We start from the raw sequence: 18,380 nt of genomic DNA on the forward strand, positions 1-18,380 counted from the left end.
TCTGACATGACACATGACACATGCATGATTTCGTTTTCTTTTTCTTTGATCTACAAAACCTGAATTATGAGAAGTTTTAAAATGAGCAATTATGTTACCATGATGATACATGAACACATTAAAAAATGAATAGTTTTAAAATCAAAATGAGTTTTAAAATTAACAAATAAAAAAATGAAAATGAATTTTACAATAAAAAATAGACAATTTTAAATTTGGTTTAATAGAGATGGTTGTGTATATTGATCCTAGAGAGAGATGATTGTACATTGTCAAAAGAAAAAATGTAAAGACAATAAGAAAAAGATGAAAATAATTTTAAAAAAATATTAACGCAAATTAGAGATCACTTGTCTCACCATCCATAGACAAATTTTAGGCAGATGTTGACATAGTTCCAACTCCTTTACTTTCACCCAAATCTTAAGCATATATTGACACATAGTTTCAACTCCTGATAAAAATAAAAATAAAAACTCTCGATACACTTTACTGTTTGGGACTTAGCTCCTTATCCCATGTTACTTAATTTTTTGATAAACATAATATGAATGTATGAGTAACCAAATTAAATAATAATTTTAAAATAAATTGTCGCACATGTTACATATAAACAAATAAATGTCTAGTGTTTCCAACCATAATGTAAACAAGAATTGAAAGTAACTAAACATAAATAGAAGATGAAGATGATTAGAGGGAGATGGAGAAGGAGATAACACAAATACATTTGATAAATTATAAGCCACATTTGATAGAAGGTGTGAAATCGTGCATCGCATCTGCTTTACACTTTTCAATTGATCTGCATCTGCATGAAGAAATATTAGATGCATGAGATAATGGAAAAGAAATATTAGAGATAGTGGAAGCATTAAAAGAAGAAACATTAAAAAAGAAGGATTTACGGCTAGAGAAAATTAAATTGAATGTATTGGATGTGCTATCGAAATAATAAAAATAAAATGGAATGCATAGGTGAAACATTATGAAAGACACCATCACAACCTTCTGCAACAAAGTCAAAGGAAACTTGTTCCAGTCTATCTTTCTTAAAATAATGCAACCTCATATATGCATTGGAATTACCTACACAACACGTACAATCATTCATATTGATGATGAATACCTTTAATTGAAACAACAACAATAACAATACACATAAGCACAATAGAGAAGGAATATAGACAAAAGACTAGTCACACATCATGTTAGAAAGTTTCTTAAACCTTCTTAAAAAATGTGTAAAATCATGGAAATGACCTTGAGAGCCCACTCATAACTCCCATTTCTCTTCTTGCTGTTATGACTTGGACTTCGAGGACCAAGGGCCTCTGTCACCAGAGAGAAGAAAGGAAGGAGAGAAAGGAATCGTGTTTAATTGCTTGTTATTCCATGTATGAACATTTACAAGCTTTTATACTTCCTGCAGTTGAGATCTAACATAATTAGCTAACTACAATCACATTCTAACTGAATCTAGAATATTCCAGATCCTCTAACAGAAGTGGTTACTCGTTCCCTACTTCCATGCATGAATCTTCATGCTTCCCACGCTTCACACGTAGTCCTCCATGTATGTTGGAGCCTTCGTTTTCCTTTTGGGCCTCTCCTCGCGCTGCTGTTCTCTTACTTCCTGCAACCCCTCTTCCCTATTCGTAACATTCCCCTCCCCTTCAAATAACACCTTTTCCTCAAGGTGGTGTAAGGCTTTGAAGCTGGACCATTCCTCCCACGAGGCTTCCTCGAGTGGTAAGTCCTTCCATTGGACCAAGACCATGCGTGTAGGTCCCCTTTTCGATGGAATTAGTTTGGGCGTGATGATGGCTAACGGAGTAACGACTGGGTCGTTATCTACAGCTACTGGAGGAAGATCAGTAGAATCATGTGGTGGGTCTGCAGCCACATAGGGCTTGAGGAGCGATATGTGAAAAACATTGTGGATGCGCGATTGAATGGGGAGCTGCAACTGGTAAGCTACCTTGCCCATTCGGGCCGAGATTCGAAAAGGCCCATAATACCTCTTGGTGAGCTTCGAGTAAGTGGTGTTTGAGACCGAAGTCTGACGTCGAGGTCGCAACTTTACCAACACCCAATCACCGATTTGAAATTCCAGTTCTCAACGATGTTTATCTGCCACTCCCTTCATTCGTGCTTGAGCTTTAGTTAACTTCCGACGAAGCAACGTAAACACTGTTTCTCTCTGACTGAGCATATTGTCCACGGCGTCAACCTTGGCAGTTCCTGTGACATTGCAAAATTATCAGCATCTCAACTAGCAATGAACACGAAGATAGATGATCTCCTGCAAAGGATGACACAACTCAAAGCAAATCAACAGCCACCGTAGACGCCGTCGTCTTCTTCGGCAGGACAAACACCAACGGTGACTGGTTCCACACATCGCCTGAAGCTTGATGTCCCGAGGTTCGATGGCTCGGATCCTACGGGTTGGACCTTCAAATAACTCAGTTTTTTGAGTATCACAACACACCAGATCATGAGAGGTTGACGATTGCATGTTCTACATGGAAGGGGCCGCGTTGGCGTGGTTCCAATGGATGCACCGCAACGCTCAATTATCATCGTGGTCAGCATTCTTACACGCGCTACACACTCGATTTGCTTCATCAACTTACGAGGATCCTGCGGGATTGCTATGCAAGTTGCAGCAGCGGTCATCGGTGAACGCCTATTTGACGGAATTCGAGTCGTTAGCAAACCGCATAGTCGGAATACCAGCTCAGTTTGTTTTAAGTTGCTTTGTTTCAGGATTAACGTCGGCCATCCGCCGCGAGGTGCAGGTTTTGCAACCAGTATCCTTGGTTCAAGCAGTAGCATACGCGAGACTATAGGAAGAAAAACTGTTAGACGCACGAAGATCGTCATCACAGCGTTTCCCAGCATCGATGGTAGCATCACGATCACCGTTAAGCACTTCCACACCGCCATTATTACCTACACCGTAGAAAATGCTAAGTCCTTCGATTCTGAGTTTACATGCATTGTCAGGACACTCATCCCCCGAGACTCTACGAATGAAAGACACTATTAATGACCTCCATGTTAGCATATTAATTGATGGAGGAAGTACACACAATTTCCTCCATCATCGTGTAGTCACAGCTCTAAAGCTCCCCATGCAAGACATAGTTCCACTGCGAGTCACGGTGGGTAACGGTGACGAAATTAGATGCCAACAATGCTGTGGTAATGTCATGGTGCAGATCCAACGACACTCATTTACGATAGACTTCCATATTCTCCCACTCTGCGGTGCTGATGTAGTACTAGGAGTGCAATGGTTGAAGACACTAGGCCCAATACTCACTGACTACACTTCATTAAACATGAAGTTCATCACGGGAGGCAAGCTCATTGAACTAAAAGGAGATCGTGAGAGGGACCTCAAACAGGTAACACCTTCGCAACTTCATCGTTTACTTCACACAAACCCAACAAGCTCATTCTTCCACATTCGCATGGAAAATCACACTCCACCTCAGACCACAACACATATGATCCCGAAAATTGCGTCCTTGCTCACTAAGTATTCTTCATTGTTCCAACCTCCAACAACCTTACCACCATCACGATCCACAGATCACTCCATAACCTTACTCCCAAATACAACTCCCGTGAATGTTAAACCCTATAGATACCCCTATTTTCAGAAACAGGAAATAGAGGATCAGGTAAACGCCATGCTGGAAAAAGGGTTCATCCAACCATGTTCAAGTCCCTTTTCATCCCCAATGCTACTAGTAAAGAAAAAGGATGGGGGGTGGCGCTTTTGTGTAGATTATAGAGCACTGAACGCGGTTACGGTGAGGGACCGTTTTCCAATCCCCATGGTGGACGAGTTGTTGGACGAGCTCGGAGGAGCACGGTGGTTTTCGAAGCTTGATTTGATGCAAGGCTATCATCAAATCCTAATGCGTGAGGCTGATATTAGCAAAACAACATTTCAGACGCATCAGGGGCATTACGAGTTTCAAGTAATGCCCTTTGGTCTTTGTAATGCACCTTCTTCTTTCCAATCCATAATGAATCAACTTTTTTGGCCATGCCTGCAAAAGTATATCATCGTTTTCTTCGATGATATATTGATCTATAGCAAAACTATCACAGATCATTTCTTTCACTTGGAGAGCGCCTTTCAAATTCTGGTGACAGGCCAGTTCTCACTAAAACTCTCCAAATGCATGTTTGCTCAAGAAAAGTTAGAGTATCTGGGTCATGTGGTAGCTGGTGATGGAGTTCGACCAGTGTCGGAGAAAATTCAAACCATTCAGGGATGGCCGACGCTGACATCGCCAAGAGCACTACGAGGGTTCTTGGGTCTTGCCGGATTCTATAGATGGTTTATAAAGGGGTACTCAACCCTCGCGGCACCTCTTACGAAGTTACTATGCCATACACAGTTTCAGTGGTCCACAACAGCGAATGAAGCATTTCAGAAGCTTAAGGAGGCGATCATGGCAGCTCCCGTTTTGGCATTACCTAACTTTAAAATCCCATTTATCATCGAGACCGACGCGTTAGGGTCAGGTATAGGAGCAGTGCTTACACAAGAAGGCCATCCTATCTCCTTCTTCAGTAAGCAATTCTGCCCGAAGTTGATGAACGCGTCAACCTATGTCCGTGAGCTCGTCGCCATAACCGCGACCGTCAAAAAATGGAGGCAGTACCTGTTGGGTCACAAGTTCATCATCGTAACCGATCATCGGAGCTTAAGGGAGCTCATAGACCAAACGGTGCAGACACCGGAGCAACACCGTTACCTAGCACGATTATTAGGTTACGACTTCACGATTCAGTATAGGGTAGGATGAGCCAACATAGTGGCAGATGCTTTGTCCAGAATCCATGAGGACTCACCTGCATCACTCTCTTTAATCTCGATGCCTCAATTCGATTTCCTCGAGGACCTGCTTAAGGAGATGGCCTCTCACCCAGCTTTTATGGAGTTATATCGTAAGATTCAAGATGAGCCTGAAGCACACCCAGAGTACACGTTAACTACTAATCTGATCTTACACAGAGGCCGGATTTGGATTCCCTCGAATTCCTCCTTCACTAAGTTGTTACTAGAAGAATTCCACCAATCTCCGACAGGTGGTCACATGGGGATTCATAAAACGCTTCATCGCTTACAAGAAAACTTTACATGGGATTCCATTAGAGCTGATACTCGTGCCTTCATAGCAGGATGCTTAACGTTCCAATGTACCAAATACGATAACAGAATTAGCTAACTACAATTACATTCTAACTAAATCTAGAATATTCCAGATCCTCTAACAGAAGTGGTTACTCGTTCCCTACTTCCATGCATGAATCTTCATGCTTCCCACGCTTCACACGTAGTCCTCCATGTACGTTGGAGCCTTCATTTTCCTTTTGGGCCTCTCCTCGCGCTGTTGTTCTCTTACTTCTTGCAACCCCTCTTCCCTATTCGTAACACTTGCTCAATTAATTCGGATCCAAAGGAAGCCTAAGTTGGCAACTTTGCAATTGAAGCGTACAAAGAAAAAAGAGAGAATACTAAATAGAGAAAAAAAATGAAAATATAGGTAGTTACCATGTTTCGAAGAAAGTGAACAATAAAAAACAAAAAAAAAATAACTGACGTAAACATAACATTAATTCTTTATTGTAGATCAGACAAAAGTATGAACCAATTTACTTCAAACAACAATAACAATCTTCTTTTTTGAAGCAGGACAACAATAACAATCTGTCACATACTAACATCCTTAAGATCAATTATAGTTTAATTGTAATCCAGTAGAGAAAATTGCAACGATTCATATGATATGTAAACAAATCAAATGAAATAATTAAATTAACATTGGAAGAACAAATATGAAGCAATAAGGAGACGGAAAAGGTAAGGTACCTACTAGGGTGAGCTCGTTCGAGTTTCTTTTGTTCTTACTAATTTGAGATTGTTCTTCATCTTAATTTTTTCTTTCTGCAATGGAATGGTGGTGAAAGGAATGAATAAGAAAGAGATGAATTGAAGGAGAAAGGGGCAGTTAGTAAGTTTTAAAGGGTGAAATAGTCTTTGCAAAAATGGAGACCAAAAGGTGGTTATCAAAAGAGATATCCCTTTATCTATTTGTATAGATTCTTTAAGTAATTAAATTGCTTTAATTTTATTATTCATAAATTAAAATCTTTAAATCTTATTTGCTTTACACTCATGAAATTACAACATATAACTTACTCACATTTTGTCTTTATCTTTAAAATATAGGAAAAATTAAAATAATAATAAAATAAAAGTTAAAAAAAGGATATTGTATTATTAATTATTTACCTCTTGTCTCACAATATCATTTTATAAAGTTATTATAGAAAATAATTGTTATACAATCACTACTACAAAAATTATATTTTATGACGCGAAATCCACGATGGTTCTTAAGAACCGTCTTAAAATTGAATATAATGACAATTTTGTAAATAACAAAAGATATATAAAGACGGTTTTATAAAAACCATTTTAAAAATTGAATGTTTAAAGCCGGTTTACTAAAAATTGTCTTTAAATATAGGGGTTCAAATACGGTTTTATCAAGACCGTCTTTAAAATTAGCGTCCTTTTCCATTCCTATTTCTCACAGATATTGGGGATTCTCCACCATTGTTGTGAACCTTCTCCTCGTGACCAATGAAACCCTCTTCGGGAAACTCAATTTCGTGTCGCGATTCCAGAGTTCGAATTCGACCAAGAACAGAGCCCCATCGGAGAGCAACAAAAGCTTCCTTAACTCTTCGATCATCGACATGGACTCGACGACGGATTTGGGGGTTTCATTGTAAACAAAAAACCCTCGTTTCCCCCTGTATCTTTTTGTCCCTCTTTTCCCCAATTCACCGCACAAAGTATTTGCCATCTCTCACTCTTTCTCTTTGTCAATATCTTTTTCCCTCTTTTCCCCCAAAGCTACAATCACTTTCATCCTCATAATTGTTTCATTGTTAGGGTCGCAAAAGAGACCAAACACAAGAGTAGAAGGTGAAAGGCGGGTTTTGTCTCTGAAGAGAAGGGTTCTCGATGTTCTCAATAACAGTGAGAACGTCATTTTTTGCACAAGGTTGCATTTCATTTTTTACGTCTCTAAAAACTTTCATGAAATGAAATGTTGAAGCTCTTTTGGTTCTATCACATTTTACTTGGTTTATTACTTGCCACTTCTATCGTTGTATCTGTCTTCACCCGTGTTAACTCTCACACTACAAGGTCAAACTCGTCAAAGTTTTGATTTTTGAAAGGTTTTTACTCTTGTAGTTGTGGGTTTTGTTGCTATATGTTAATTAATTTTCTTATTTTCATTGTGATCTACTTCCCATTCTTTTAATATGAGAATTGAAATATTTGTTATGTGTAGTAGATTATTGATACGTGCTATTGATTGTTGTTGGTCAAAAGGAACATGGTGGTGCTTTCCCGAATTAGGAAGTCCATGTGGCTTGCCGTGCTTGCATTGCTACTGCAGCTGGTTACTCGGGGGTTTCATTCCATCAAGATTTACTTAGGGTAGAGCTGGGGGATATTTTACTAATGTATGGTGGGGAACCACAATTATTTGACCGGTAAGATTTCTGTTTTTGGTTATTTTACTTGCACTAGCAAATTAGTAAAAAAAATAATATTTTTTGACATTTTATCTACATTCAAGCCTTGACACCAACCAGTTACCTTTTTTCTCCAATACAGTTAGTCAATGTACAAAATTTCATGTTGTGGAAGAGTATCACTTTCCATTTCTATTGCATGAAGGAAACTATTTACTTATAACATCAATCATTCAGCAAAATTATTAATATGTCCACATAATAAAATAAAAAGCTTAAGAATGAAAGCAAAGTAGAACAACATTGATCCTTTGATTAGATTCACATGTTTTTCCATCAAACACTACATTAGAACTTTGTAGCAAGAAATTGCCTGCTAAGTATTAAGTTTTACTTTTCTAATAATGCCACTGTCAACTATATTACTTTGTTTTCCAAAAGAAAATAGTTTGTTTCCTTTTCTTGTCAAAATAGTAATAATTGCAATTTAATATTCAATTTTAATTGCTAAGATTATGCTTATAGCTAAGAGATGTCAGATCATGTAATTTATTGATCCATCATCCATCCAATTATCTTGTACATTTTTATTAGTATTTTTTTATGTGCAACGTCTTCTTTTTATGTTGAGATAGATACAATTCATTCCAATAGTTGATTAATTTAGTCATTCATTATTAGAAAATAAATATATTTTAAGTCCTTGTATTTTAATCAAATTTGGCTACCGTGTTATATTAAGAAATTATTTCAAAATTGTGAGGATTAAATTCATTAATTTAAAATATGGAAGGAAACTTACAAATAGATCTATTATCAAGATACACACTCTTCCTAATTGTAAGTTAATTTCTTCATGAAACACAATTATATGGAAGAAAGAATACTTTCTGGAGAGACTGATTGTGCTGTCTGTCACTCTAGCACTCGTGTTTTTTGTAGAGCCTGTCTTAAGATTCGATATGGAGAAGGTGAGAAAAAATAGTCCAGCTAATTGATAAGGGGCAGCTAAACATGGCAAATGAAATTAAAATTGCTCGTGTTGATAGTTTGAAACTGTTCACTATTGTTCTGTTTTACAAATAGAGGAAGTGAGAAAGAACAAGGGATGGACGTGCCATCATTGCATATAAGCAAAAGGAATAAACCCTCACTGGATATGTAACAGGTAGAGCCATTAAGCTTTACCCCCTACTTAATTATTTGGGTTTTGATACTGTAAATATATTAGTGTGCAGAATACCTCAAGAGTTAAGACACATATTAAACTACAAGATGTAGAGAATATAGAGGTAGAACTATTAAATGTGTAGAAAATTTATTTTGATTTGATTCAAGATGTTGTCTCCTTTTTATGTAGTTCAATACTTGATGTTGTCTCCTTAGCCAGGGAACTTATAACAGTGTTAGGCCACATGTCTGCTAAAGGTGCTACCAATGCTTTGAGAAAGTTGCCAGATCAATTTGTGCATATTTTCAGGTAGAGGTAACTTGGAAACTAGGGGATGAAATACTCTATGGATATATCTAGTTTTTCCGCTAAATTACTAGTGAACAATATGTGTATATATAGTTTGGCTTGGCTATAAGGAAAAGAGAACTAAAATTTATTGCTCAAAAGGCACAAAGGATATCTGCAGGTCAGTAACTTACTTAGGATGCTTTGTTTGTAACTTAGGATGGTTTTTAGATCTTATTTTAATCTTTTGTACAGGTCAATTTATCATTATTTCCCATGAAGTTTAGGTAGTGTTTGCTAGCTAAACTTCAAAAAAAGAAAAAAAAGGTATTGACTAACTTTGTAAGAGGTCCTAATTAAAATTGTTTTTAGTAATCACTCAAATTTGATTCATAAGTTTTAAAGTCAAAATTCAAACGGGTTGCTGATTGCTGTACATGGTGGATGACTGCACTCTTAATAAAGTCCATATAGACATGTCAATGTGAACCCCAAGGCATCTATTTGTGAAGGATTTCTTAAGGGGTATTTGCTGATGGGAATGACATATTAACCAATCATGTCTAATTTACTATTGAGTTACTGGATAATTTGAACACTTCAACTTTTTCTCGTTTTTTTACCATGATTTAAGTAAATCAATTTGTGTGCATATGAATCCTATTGCCTTATACAGTAATATTCATGTAGAGATAAATCAATTTTAATTTTCCGGGTAGAAACATGTTATTTATTAGACACTTGGTGGAGTATTATCATTCATATATTATTATTGCTATTTATTAGTATATATACTTTTAATATATAACTATTTACTTTTTGTGATGAGTTTATAATTTCTTCACAGTGTAAAAAACAAGATCTTAGTGGGATAAATTTAAGTGATATATATATAATTTATTATTACTCATGTTTAGTAGAACAAAATGACAATGGTCTTAATCAAGATGAAATACTCTTAATCAAGATGATAATAGTGATTAAATTAGAACAAAATAACAATGGTCTTAATCAAGACAAAAGTATCTTTCTGCTACTTGTCATTTATTTAATCCACACTAAACATTTTATATTGCTACTTGCTAATAAAGTAGATAATGATCAAAAGAATTGATCATTGATGTGTGTCTTAGGGGAGAGAAAAGAGGGTCTGGTATATATTAAGCATTACTATTGATAATAGCCGTGGAATTTATATAGGGGACTGATGAAAAAATAGAAAAATTACACACTGAGAGAAGGCCTCTTGAAAAATTGAACCCCTTATGTAATGTTCCCACTACTAGAAAAAAACGCTTCTACGACGGTCAAATAGGGGATACAATGACGTTTTTTGATCATCGTAGAATGTGACATCGTTGAAGCTTAAAAATTTTAACGACGGGTCCCAAAACACCGTCTTTAAAAGTGGGCAACTTTCAAAGACGGTGCTTACATCGGCAACATATTTGAAAGTAGGCATTCTAAGACGTTGTTGAGCACCGTCTTTGAATACCTACTTTCAAAGATGTTGTTGAGGTAAGCATCGTCTTAGAAAGCTGATGTTCAAAGACGGTGTTTACATCAACAACGTCTTATAATCCTTACTTTCAAAGACGTTGTTGAGGTAAGCACTGTCTTTGAAAGTATGCATTCTAAGACGGTGTTTTCCTCAACAACGTCTTTGAAAGTAGGCATTCTAAGATGCTGATGTAAGCACTGTTTTAAAATGTGTACTTTCAAAGATGGTGTTGATGTAAGCACCATCCTTGAATTAAATATTATTTTTAATTATTTATATTTTTTCTGGTTAATATCCCATTAGAAAAAAATATAAATAATTAAAAATAATATATATTAGCATGATTGTAATTAATATTAATGGTAAAATTTATTTAATAAATAAATATTTAAATGATAGATTAAATAAAAATAAGAGGTTTATGTATTATTTATATTTAATCTATCATTTAAATATTAATTATCAAATTAAATTTTAATATTAATTACAATAAATTAAGAAAATAAATTTTACTATTAAATACAACAGATTAAGAAAATTGAATTCTAAAATAAATTTTAATAAAAATTACAACAGATTAAGATAATTTTAATTAGAAAGGCAAAATGCATGTGAATTAATTTTCCAACATGAGAATTTTGGTATCTCAAGCCACGAAGTGCTCCAATTGCAATCTTTTGCCTAGCAGACCATTCAAGAACATTTGTGCTTTTGTCCTGAAAATTCAAATGATCCCTTAAATATTCTTTTATATTTTTTTCTATATAAATCAATGGGTTTTCATACACTATCAGTGTAATGATTAACCAATAAAAAATAATAAGTATGGCTTTTAAGTTAGTTATTATCAAAGTCAATAAACTTATCATACATGGCAATTTATGATAAGATGATAGTATAAAAAATCTTTACACTGTTAGTGTATTCTTAATAAATTCTAAATGAATTTGGCAAATGAACAAATATGGAAAAAGTGCATTGATGACACTAGTACTTCATGAGATATTTGATTGCTGCACATTCACAGTAGGACAGCCATGGCTGAAAATATGAACTCTTACATGACATGGATACTGATATGTTAATGCAGCTCCTAAGGCCATTTTACACAGAAAAACTAAGTTAGACAGCTAGCACAAGGGTTCACACTTGACTTTTAGGTTCACACTTGACTCTTAACCTTGTGCAGCAAACTAACTAAACCCCAACCACATTTTGACATTAAAACACAACTTGGCAGACCCCAGCCACTATCAGCAAATTATGCCGTACCAAACTTGACTTTTGAGCAATAGGCAGGATAATGCTTATATCTTCCAAACTTGACTTTTAGGTTCACACTTGCCTCTAAACCTTGTGCAGCAAACTAAGTAAACCCCAACCATATTTTTACATTAAAACACAACTTGGAAAACCCTATATTAGCAAATTATGCAGTACCAATGAATTTAGATGTAACATATATAGAAAACAAAGATAGTGGCTAAAAAAGAAGCAGCTTAGGTTCTTTCTAGCCAAGCGAAACAACACAGATGTCAAATTCCAAATTTTTAGATTTAGCAAATACAAGTTTCAATGTTGATCGATTGGTTAAAAAAACTAACTATTAGTGAGTGGTAGTCAAGGTAAAGAAACAATTACCTTATTCCCTAATGCTTCCAATTGATTCTCATATTCTTGGGCCTTGTGTGTCAATTCTGCTTTAGCATCTTTAGCGTCTTCTTCCAACTGTGAACATTGCTTTAATGATGAAATTTTCAATTTTTTGTCCTCCTGTTCTTTCATGAATTTAATAGATTCCTCTTCATCTGTCGTTTTTACTTCCTCGTTGATCTTTTCAGCCTGTATTGAAGGGCCAAATATTTCATAATACATATAACATGAAACTAATTTCTCAAAGGATAAAACTTAAATGTTTTTAGTGTTATTTTCCAATTAGAATTAGAGTTTTATGTCAAGTATCTGAGCGATAAAAGTTTCAGCATAAATTACCAAGGTGAAATTATATTCTGATTAACTAAAACCTCTTGGTCTTGTCCTTTCCCTCATAGTGTACCAATATATTGCTGTTTGTGCAAAGTAAGAAACCTTTACCTCATTTCTTAATTATTCCAATTGATGCTCATATTCTTGGACCTTCCGTGTCAATGCTGCTTTAAAACTATTAGCTTCTTCTTCCATCTGTGAGAATTGTACTTCATATGTTCTTATAGTTGTTTCCAGTTCTACCTTCAAAGCTGAAATTTCCAAATTTTTGTCCTCCTGCTCTTTTATCAACCTAACAACTTCATTCTCATCTACCTTCTTTACTTTCTCTTTGATCTTCTCACCCTATATTGAATGGACAGAGAGCCCAAAACCCAAATAGCTTGAACATAATTCAATTAAAAGTGTATCAATATGTTGTTTATTGTGCAAATCAAGAAACCATTACCTTTATTAAATCAAATTGTTTCCAATTAAAAATAATTTTTTTCTAAATTAATCTTCAATCAAATTTGATATTAAGCGCAACTCTTTATTAAATGAAGGTATTTTAGATATAATATCATTAAATAAGATAAAAATAGTTAAATTTTTACTTATATTTTTTAAAAAATTGAATTTTTTATTATAAAAAAACTAAAGAAATTAATAAGATAAAAATAGTTAAATTTTTACTTATATTTTAAAAAAAAGTTGAATTTTTTTCTTATGAGAGAAAAAAAATTTCACCTACTCCAAGAGTAACTCTCTTCATTTTTATTCTAACCATTCCATTTTTTTTTGTAATACTGAGATTGAGTGAGAGAAGTGAGCACCAATTGTATTTCTACTACTTATAATAATAAATTAAGCAACTAGCACTAACAATTGTCCGTTATATTTCCTTTTTGCATTTTTCAGCAAAATAAAATGTTATTATAACAAAATATATTACTTCAGTGGCATCTTTCTTGATTGCACACTGTGGCTCCATGTTAATTAGAAGGCCTATAAACTGAACAAAGAGAGCTTTAGGTAAGAAAACAATTATATATATATATATATATATATATATATATATATATATATGTATAGATATATATGTGTGTGTATATATAATTATATATGTGTGTGAGTAAAATTAACAATGAATCATGCTGGTAACTAAAGTTTCCATACATCAGATTTTACTTGTTAATTGGAACTGCTTATCCCATGAGAATTTCGATTTAAAGATGCTACTCGGTAATAATGCCTTCCGTCAATATTTTATATGGCAATCTACTTTGAAAACCAGCAAAAAAAAAACAAAGAATCTATACCTGTCACTTAAATCTTCTCTGTTCAAAGCAAATTCACCCAACTTCTAACGCGGCACGCGTAGAGAACTGTGAAATTAACAAACCTATCCACCACTTGTGACCTCACTCAGGAACAAAGAACTCCTAAAACTAGAATAAAGCAACACAAATACACTTCCAAGTTCCAACAACTTCACAAAACACAATTTTATACTTTTTATTTTCCAAAAAAACGGTCGTTAAGGCCGTGTTTGTTTGCACGACAACAAAGAAGTTAAGGGAAGCTGACAACAAAGAATTTAAGGGAAGCTCAAGAATTCAGAGCTGAAGCCCTATTAGTAGGTTAAAGCCCTAGGTAGGGTTAACCCTTAGGCCAAAACCCACATCGACAACTCTACATAAAAATGGCCAAATATCTGAGAAATAGCAACACCCAAGCAAATGTACCAGCCGAGCAACGCACGAATAAAACCCAAATCATTGTTAGTAGATATCAACAGTGATTACATATAAATACCTGGGTATAGCTAGTGATCTGAGCTTTAGTCACTCAAGATACGGCGAGAGCTACAAAGATGGCATGGCGGCCAGAGCTGGGGTCAACACAGAAGTGGAGATGGCACCGGCGGAGCTTCTATCAACACGACAATGATTAGCGAATGAAGGAGGGATTAGGAGATGAAAAGGCACGTACGTGCCACAAGTCATTTTTTAATTTTAATTAAACCAATTAAAGACGGTGTCCCTAAAATCACCGTCCTTGTCTCTCAACGTTTCAAAGACGGTGCATTTCCGCACCGTCTTAAATCCTTTTAAATAAAACTGTGTCATTGAACAAGTACCTGTATTTATTTTATTTTATAAAATAAATATCATTGAGCTTTCTACAACGGTTTTGTAGTACCCTTCGTTGAACAAGTAATTTTAAGACGGGTTTCAATAGCACCGTATTCGTATATCAGCTTCAAATTACGAAAATGCCACCGCATATATTTTTAAGACGTTTACCTTATGATCGTCGTAAAAACTGCGTCGTGGAAAATCCTTTTTTTAGTAGTGTCCTCTGAAAATCTAATTCAAGAACCATTGCCCAATTTTAAAGTGGCTGGGAAGGTGAAGGAATATATATTAAACATTACTAAGGTCATTGATGCTTTAAATGTCTTATTTTGCTTTTTCATTCTATAGGATGCCTTGTCCTTTGTTTTGTACTTCCATTTATTTGTTTCTGGTAATTTATTTTCAATGAAAAAAAAACTTAAAAGTCAGTGAGTTAATATCTTCTAATTGCCACTTTTCTTTATATATATTTTAGAATTATTTAGGATGAATGTATTATACTCAATGAACCTTGTTTTTCTAGGTCTGCTGCGTGAACCAAAATGGGGTCACTTGAAAAATTTACATGTTGCTTTCAAGCATTATGGGTTATTACATTTAATATTTTATTGTTAGTAATAGTCAGAGACCTACTCTCCTAAAGCTTAAGCTATTAGGTAATATGTCACTAATGGCTTATATCTACTACGAAGTCTTTTTGTAAACTTTGCTCTGTATTAACTATCTCTGTTTATATATGATTTAATTGAGTATGTATTCAACACTCAAAATTTAAATACTCAAACCCATTGTGCCTTATTCCTTGCTTATTTTAATTTTTCTAGCTTTTGCTTTGCTTAGGTTTTGTTCTCTAGAGAGAGAGAGAGAGAGAGAGAAAGTTTCAGAATTTAGAGAGAGAATTTTATTTTGTTTTTCGGTTATCTTTATTGGTTTCTCTTACATCATTTTTGTAGGCACTGAGGAAGAAGTGTTGGACAAGTGGCCTTAATAACTTAAGAGGGGGGTGAATTAAGTTTTAAAATTTTCCCACTAACAAATTTTAACCCCCTTTTAAATGATATATGATAGACTCAAAATGCAGAAGAAGAAGCAATCAATTTAATAATGTTCTTTTAAATGAGAAAGATAAAGTAAACTGCAATAAAATAACTCAGATAAGGGAAGAGAGAATTGCAAACTCATTTTATCTTGGTTCGGCCACTTCCCGTGCTTACGTCCAGTCCTCAAGCAACCCACTTGAGATTTTTTACTATCTTTGTAAACTCTTTACAACTTCTGAACACACCTTGAGATTCATCTCCCTTGTGTTCAGGATTCACACAAGTCAAGAGACGAACAATCTCTTGATCACAACAATGTTTTTAGAATGTACAAAAGAATTTCTCTCCTTTAGAGATGATAATACAAATTGAAAATCTTAGAAGAATATTCAATTGATTTGCAAGTGTTTGACCAATAGTTGTTTAGAGAGCATTTGAAAATTAACTTCTCTTTTTAAAATCTCTCTATTACTTTTCGAAGTCAAACACACACACACATATATATAGGCCCATTGTGCCTTTTCAAAATGAGTTGAAGAGATGTGTCTTTTCAAAAAGCTTTTCTAAAGTTTTCTCACTGGTAATTGATTACAGGATTCTGGTAATCGATTACATAGTTATATTTCTGAAGAGTCATGACTTTTCAAAGGTTTTTTTGAAATCTCTTCACTGGTAATCGATTACAAGATTCTGGTAATCGATTACACAAATCAAAATTCAAACAGTTTTGTGCCGTTAGTAAAAAATATATTCATAAACTCTCAGGTAATCGATTACACAGTCTGATAATCGATTACTAGTTCAAAAATATCTTTTTGAATTGGTTTAGCCTTTGATAAAAGAGTGTTTGATACTAAAGATGGTGAGGCCAAACTAAAACAATCAAATTGAGATTCTTTAAACAAACTTACTAAGTTCTTATCTTAGATTTACTTAATTTTGTTCGCTTGACCTTGAATTAATCTTGAAGCAATCTCTGTTTGCTTAACCTTGAATGTTTCTTGAAGCAATTTTGTTTGATTATACTTTGGCATCATCAAAAACTTGTATTCATACATTTACAAGAAGCTTTGGCAACATAACTTTGTTGGAGAGCATGTAAGTTCATTTTCTCATACAGGGTTGGGTCCACTTGTCAAGAAACAATTTGTTTTTAAATTTTTTCAGGTAAACATCTGACTTATTTCTCGGTAAAAAATTTTGATTTCTTATTTCTTTTCTGGTTAAAAGGGATCAAATATTCACATTCCCACATTAATTTTAAATTTCAATTCTTTCCCATATGCTTAGCAAACTTCCCTTTTTCCTTCTTGTATGAGGATATTGTAGTCATTTCCCAAGTGGGGGTGATTAAAAATAATTATTTGAATTGGATGATGAACAATTTGCTTTATATAATGGTGCTCTTACATATGCAATCACTTATTCCCAAGTGAGGTATTTGTCTGAAATAATTATTTCTATTTTCCTTTTGTATTAACTTTTTTCTCCATGGTCTCCAGCTTGTGTAGCATCCCAATTTTTGTAAACTAGATTAAAAATGATTGTTATTTATAAATTAATAGAATTTTAAAAAAATGATGAGATTTTATAAATAAATAAATAAGTAGATATAATTATTAATTAAAATAATGATTTGAGAGAAAATAAAAAGGGTATTTTATTTATTTGTTTGATAGAAAATAAAATAAAGTTTGTTTTTATAAAATAATAAATAATAAATAAATAAATATAGTAAATAATAGGTCGTAAATGCCCCTAACTATAAATAGCAACATGCTAGGTCAGTTTTCAGACTGACTGCTCAGCCTCCTCTGCCTCACCATTTCGTTTTTTCTCTCTTCTCCCAAAACCCTCTCTTTTTCCAGCAGACCACCTAATCTGTTTCAAAAAAATGATGATCTTGGACTTATTCACCGTTGGATCGTCGTGAAATTTGAGCACCACGTTTGCAACCCACTTACGAGCATTCCCACCGTTGGAAATTTCGATAATATGTCCGAGCTAAGAGAAATACCCCTCGCATTGTAGCATTTTCCTTTCCCGCGAAACCCAGAGCTGTCTTGGTAAAACTACGATCCCGGTTTCGTTAACCGTTGGATTTTCATGAAATTTGGATATATTGTTCTAAATTCAATTCCACACGCTTTCACCGTTGGGATATGTGAGATAATATTTGTGGTGGGAGAAAAATAAATCGCATGAATACAGTATAAGTGGAGGCTTCAATCCCTTCTCTGTCTCTTTGACGTTTGGGAACTCTATCGGAGCAGTTAGAGAAAAAAAATTGGAGGAATCTCAGGGAACCACTAGAGATGTTGCTATTGCTAGCTGAAGGCACGTGAGTCTGCTTAAAGGTAAGGGATGAGTTATTCACAATTGGGAATTAGTGAGAACATGTGTAGGTTTTCTTAGAGATATCAATGGGTTTTGAGGTGTTTTTTGCAATTTTCATTTTATCCTTATAATTATTATAGTGAATTATATATGTTTGACAGACCAATTGTTGTGAAATTGATATGCTATTGTGTTGAGCGTGAACCCTATAAATCGAGTACTTTTTCTAATTAATATGAATTGATGAAATAAAGTAAGGAGAAATTTAGAGAGATATTGATTTTGTATTTTCTCTTTTTCTTGCTGTTTAGGTTTTTATATATAATTTAAAAAATTAATATCATAATTGA

Source organism: Glycine soja, chromosome 5, assembly GCF_004193775.1.
Source record: "Glycine soja cultivar W05 chromosome 5, ASM419377v2, whole genome shotgun sequence".
NCBI classification, from domain to species: Eukaryota; Viridiplantae; Streptophyta; class Magnoliopsida; order Fabales; family Fabaceae; genus Glycine; species Glycine soja.